We start from the raw sequence: 6389 nt of genomic DNA, 5'->3' as shown, positions 1-6389 counted from the left end.
ACGGGTTAATCTAAAGTATTAGGCACATTCTTTCAATAGAAAATTTATAGAGTAACAGTTACTAGGCTAAGCTTTATGTGGAAATAAGTTCTCTCTCGAGCAACTTACCCCGTTTCAAATGGGTTCCTCTCGAACAACCACTTGCCGCATGAAGACCAGCCTACGCCTTACCCCACTCACTCTCTCGAGCTGAGTGTTAGGATAGGGGACTAGGGCTCAGCCTCTTGGGCTGAGCCTTATGTCGACCCACTCTTTAGGCCATCAATCTAGTGGTCTTGGTTTCACTACTTTTCTCTCGAGCAAGCCGAAAACACATGAGTGAACTTGTATTTGCAACTACAACTACTAGACTTAAACTACATTTAAACTATCAACAAGCAAGATCCAACAATTATCTTAACCCATATTCACTAAATAACACCCCAAGAATTGGGGTTTTAAGGCGCACATTAAGAGATAGAAATTTATACCTAAATGAGCTTGCATTCAAATGGGTATGAAGATATAAGTCTTCTTACAGGACAAGAATGAAGAATCCAAGATACTCAACTCCAAATCCTTGGAGATGAAACCCTCTTTTTTCCTCAAGTCTTTAAAACCCTCTTAAACTTAGAGCAAAAAGATAAAAAGAAGTACTATTCCATATTTAAATTATATTAATTGCTCGACCCCTAAAACTACAAGTCTAACTAGTATCTATAGCTTCCACATATTTGTGCTGCAGCGGATCATTCCGCGTCATTAGTCAGAATCACCGATCAACTCGGCGATTCGCCCTTTGATGTAGTTCATCGTCGTCTTGCACCAGCCTTCAGCATCGTTGTGCTCTGGGTCATTGGGAGACATGGTACTGCTTCGTGGCACTGTTTGGTGATGCGCCAACTGCTTCATTTTTCTGCTGACTTGATCCTTTCCTTTATGGCTCAACAAACTGGAACAAAAGGCGAAGTAAGACCCTTCGACGACTAGCCAAGTGGACTCGACGATCCTCAGGCCTTCATTTCTTCATTCTTTTCAGCCTTTTCATTCCTTTTTGCGATGTAGTGTCCATGCTTTCCTTCAAACACCAAATACCTGAAACTTAAGGGTTTTCATCAGATATTGAGAGAAAATAAGCATTTGAGGTCACAATTTCTATTAAAATATCGCCCTAAATGAGTCCAATTTGTTAACTCATCAACACCTCCAACTTAAACTTTTGCTTGTCCTTAAGCAAACTCAAGTTCAGCCGTTTAGAAAAGGGTGTCTCGAACAGTGCTACACAAGACTCAATCATGAATGCACACAACAAGACTCAATTTACTTATGCAAAGATCAAATGTGTACTCAAAGATTCAAGTTGTGACTCACCAATATCAACGAATCTCATGCTCACAATACTTGCTTCAAAATGCAAGTTCAAGCTCAACTATAGTGTTCAAATGCCCTCACACAAAGAATGATTCCATATTCACACAAAAGGTTTCACAGTTTAAAGCTTTGAAATCAGTTGCAACGCGCACACTCACAAAGAAGAACATAATGCATGATTTCACCCATAGGTTTGCCCGTATTTTCCAATCAACATTTGTTTCAACTCACTCAAGATAAAAAAGGTCTTTTTAAGGCTTGTAATGGGGCTGAGTGCAAATATATGGTAATTTAGGCTCAGTGACTTTCATCCTCATGAGACGTGGTGCTCACAACAATTCCTTCCCTTTCCCTTCATCATTTTCTTTAGTGCTCATGAGTCATCCTATTATTCACTTCCCATGAATTGTTAGGAACCCCCTTTCATTTTTCAACTTTATCCCACAACTTTTCTTTTTCATTCTTTTTCTTTTCTGTCTTTTTCTGTTTTTTTTTATATGGAGGGGTTCTATTTTTCTCAAAATCATGGGTAAGAGGAGACTTACCTTGCACTTCTTAACTTGCCTATATCTTTTCAACACACCCCAACTTAGGCTTTTGGCCTAAGTTGGCTATTCAACTAACCACAACTTCATGAGGATTATGGATAATGGATTAAGAAAGGTCTAGTTTTCATCAAGTTTCTTCCAAAGAAAGGTAAGGCACAATGGGTGTTCAAGAGAGAATCACACACTCACAAGGTAGGTCACAAAAGAGGTAATGTCAAATTGGTTCACACTCTTCGAAGTTGCCTAAGATAATATCAACAGATAGCATCACTTAGTTGACCGGACCAACGGGGCAAATTCTAGGATCTATCATGCATGGTTCAAAGTAAGCTTATCACACTAGGCATTAACACTACAGTCAAACAAGACTCCAAACTTTCGCTAGTGTGCAATGATCATCACAAGAGAATTAATTTGATACTAGGCTAGTCATAACGAAATGCAAAGAGTTCACATATTGTATATACAACTTCATTTGGCTTCATCGTAGCCGTACATTCATGTTCGTTCGATTGAGAGCACGATTCGCCGAGTGATCACCTGCCCCGCCGATTGCTAAATTTCTCTCAGTTTCTTGGTGGTCAAGATGGCGGTCTACATTTAGGTTGTCGACCTGGTCGGCGACATGCCAAATTGCTTCGTAAGTCCGTCGAGTTTTACAGCCTCTGACTTAGCCTTGAATTGAGCCAAACGGCAGGTCAAGTCATACACACTGACCTCTTCAGTGATTCACCGACTGACCATTTTTACGCCAATCTGTATTTTTCACCACATTCCTTATTCAAACCTGCACCACTAACACACCATTACTTATTTGCAAACTAGAGCATTTAAAACCTTGGGTTGCCTCCTAAACTAGTCCTTACTCACTCCCCATTGGTTGGGTTATCCCTAATGTTACTAGGTAGTCCAATAGTTCGTTTGAGTGAAGAGGAGGCACCGCATAATTCAGGAGTGTCCTGATCAGCTGGATCGATCTAGAGTGAGAGCCAACCATTTGATTCAACGCGTCAATTCTCTTCTTCATCTCTTCCAATATTCGATCTTGTTCGGTGATCTTTTGGAGTATGATTTGAAGTGTGTCCTCGACACGATTGTTCCCCCTGTCTCTAGATTGCTTCCTCTCGTGAGGGGGTATGTACCTCCCGTGACTCATGCACTGATTTTCCACCTCTGTTATTTTGGTGGACAACTCGTGCAACTGAGTTACCAGTGCGGCTAACTCGAAGTCCCTCTCGACTCCTCGGCTCGTCTCTGCCGAGTTGTCACCATTTCCCTCAGCCATGATCAGGGTTTCTGCATACAACAAAGAGAAGAAAAAACAAAACTAAAAATAAAGTTAGTAAAACTACAACTATTAAAAACAAAAATTCTACTTATCTAAAAATTCTTCGAATAACACCACTCCCTGGCAATGGTGCCATTTTGATGTTTGCGTAATCAACGACACGTCTTACAGTTCGGGTGTCTATGATCGTGCAATAGTATAGTAACCCAACCAATGGTTGGGATCTTCCCAAGGGAGTGGTTTTGAGAATTAGTAGAAAAATAAAATTTCATTCTAACTAGTCATAGCTAAATACATTAACTAGTAAAAACATAGTAAATTAAGGGGGTGACACGAAAGTGTCAAATATCAAATTGGGGTTTTAACACAAGTAAGCAAAAAAATTAGCAAAATCAACAAGGAAATCTAAGCAATGAGAGGGGGATTTTTGGGATGTGACCGGAATACGGGTTAATCTAAAGTATTGGGTAGATACTTTTGATAGAAAATTTATAGAGTAATAGTGACTAGGCTAAGCTTTATGTGGAAATAAGTTCTCTCTTGAGCAACTTACCCCGTTTCAAATGGGTTCCTCTCGGACGCCCACTTGCTGCATGAAGACCAGCCTACGCCTTAGCCCACTCACTCTCTCGAGCTGAGTGTTAGGATATGGGACTAGGGCTCACCCTCTTTGGCTGAGCCTCATGTCGACCAACTCCTTAGGCCATCAATCTAGTGGTCTTGGTATCGTGACTTCTCTCTCGAGCAAGCCGAAAACACATGAGTGAACTTGTATTTGCAATTACAAATCCATTAGATTCAACCACAACTACTAGATGAAATCACCATTAAACTACATTTAAACTATTAGCAAGCAAGACCCAACAATTATACTAACCCATATTTGCTAAATCACACCCCAAGAATTGGGGTTTTTAGCCACACATCAAGAGATAGAAATTTATACCTAAATGGGATTGCATTCAAATGGGTATGAAGATATAAGTCTTGTTACAAGCCAAGAATAAAGAATCCAAGAGACCCAAGTCCAAATCCTTGGAAATGAAACCCTCTTTTTCTTCAAGTCTTCAAAACCCTCTTAAACTAGAGCAAAAATATCAAAAGAAGTACTATTCTATATGAAAATTATATTAATTTTTCGACCCCTAAAATTACAACTCTAATTATTATTTATAGCTTTCATAGATTTATGCTGCAGCGGATCATTCAGCGTCGTTAGTCGGAATCGCCGATCAACTCGGCGATTTACCTTTTGGTGTAGTTCATCGCCGTCTTGCACCAACCTTCAGTATCGTCGTGCTATGGGTCATTGGACATCGTGGTACCGCTTCGTGGAACTGTTTAGCGATGCGCCGACTGCTTCCTTTTTCCACTGACTTGATCCTTTTCTTCAGGGCTCAGGACACTGGAACAAAAGATGAAGTAAAGACCCTTCGGCGACTCGCCAAGTGGACTTGGTGATCCTCAGGCCTTCATTTCTTCGTTCTTTTCATCCTTTTCGTTCCTTTTTGCGACGTATTGTCCATGCTTTCCTTCAAAGATCAAATACTTGAAACTTAAGGGTTTTCATCAGATATTGAGATAATATAAGCATTTGAGGACACAATTCTATTAAAATATAGCCCTAAATGAGTCCAATTTGTGGACCCATCACATCTCAGGTCATATAACTTTGGGCGATCCAATTTATTGTCGCGGAACCGATCGACGGTCTGCCGAATGCCCATTTTTGTCGTCAACTTGCTTCTTCCCCAGGGCTGGCATGCTGGAACTTTGGGCAAGCTACAAAGCCACTCGGCGGTGCACCAAGTGATCTTCGTGATCGCCAATATTTCTTTTTCTTCACTTCTTCAGATCATTAGTTCCTTTTTGTCCGGTCATGTCCTTGCCTTGCTCTTAGCCTTCATAGCTGTAAATCAACACTTTAACATTAGTTTAGAGCATAAAATAGGCAGTCGAGGACACTTATACTATCAAAACAAAGCCCTAAATGAGTCCAAATCTCTGACTCATCAACACCCCCAACTTAAACTTTTGCTTGTCCTCAAGTAAAACTCAAGATCAACACTTCAATAAGGATGCCGACAAATAGTGCTGCATAAGACTCATACAATGATCAATCGTTTACTCAAAGTTTCAAATTGTGACTTACCATCATCAAGAGTAGTCAAGCTCAACAAGGGTATTCAAATGCCCTCACAACAGAGATAATTCCATAGTCACACAAAATTTCTCAACAATTTAAATTCCTGAAATCACATACAACCCTCACACTCACAAAGATGAACACATGCATTACTTCACCCATAGGTTTGCCCGTATTTTTCAATCCACATTCATTTTAGCTCACTCAAGATCACAAAGGTCTTTTCAAGGCTTGTAATGGTGCTGAGTGCAAAGGTATGTTCATTTAGGCTTAGTGTCTTCTACCTTCATGAAGTATGGTCTGTACATCACTTTCCTCCTTTTCTTTAACATTTCAAACATACTCATAATTTACCCCATTATTCAACTTCGTATGAACCACCGGATACCCCTTTTTCTTGCAATTTTCACTACTTAATTTCACAACTGTTTTGATCTTTTTCTTTTCTTTCTTCTTTTTCATTCCTTTTTATTTTACATTGAGGGGTTCCATCTTTTTCAAAGCAATCCCTACATAAAGGGGCAATTTTCACACTTCTTGACTTTCCTTCTCTTTTCACCACACCCCAACTTAGGCTTTTGGCCTAAGTTGGCTTTACAAAAAAAACTATACTTCATGAAACTTATGGGTGAATGGATAAAAAGAGGTCATAATTGCTCAAGTTTCTTCCAAGAAAAGGGTAAGGCTCAAAAGGGGCCAAGCAAGGTTCACACATCTCACAAGGTTTGCCACAAAAGAGGTATATGGTCAAGTTGGTTCACTATTCAAAATTCTTGCCTAAGATCATTTCAAGTGCTTGCATCACTCAATTAATCGGACCAACGGGGAGTATTCTAGGTGGCATCGTGCACAATGTTCAAGGTAATATCACAGCACAAGACATTGGTACCAATATCAAACAAGACACCACACTTTCTAGCTAGCGTGAAATGTTCATCACAAGAGCCTCATTTGACAATCGGCTAGTCATAACGAGATGCTAAAAATTCACACATTTTCTATATAACTTCATTTTACTCATCGTAGCCGCAAATTCATTTTGTTCAATTAGGAGCAC

This window comes from Solanum verrucosum, unplaced genomic scaffold, assembly GCF_900185275.1.
Source record: "Solanum verrucosum unplaced genomic scaffold, falcon-dt-bn FXZP01000174.1, whole genome shotgun sequence".
Lineage (NCBI taxonomy): Eukaryota > Viridiplantae > Streptophyta > Magnoliopsida > Solanales > Solanaceae > Solanum > Solanum verrucosum.
Note: the sequence above shows the minus strand (reverse complement) of the source record.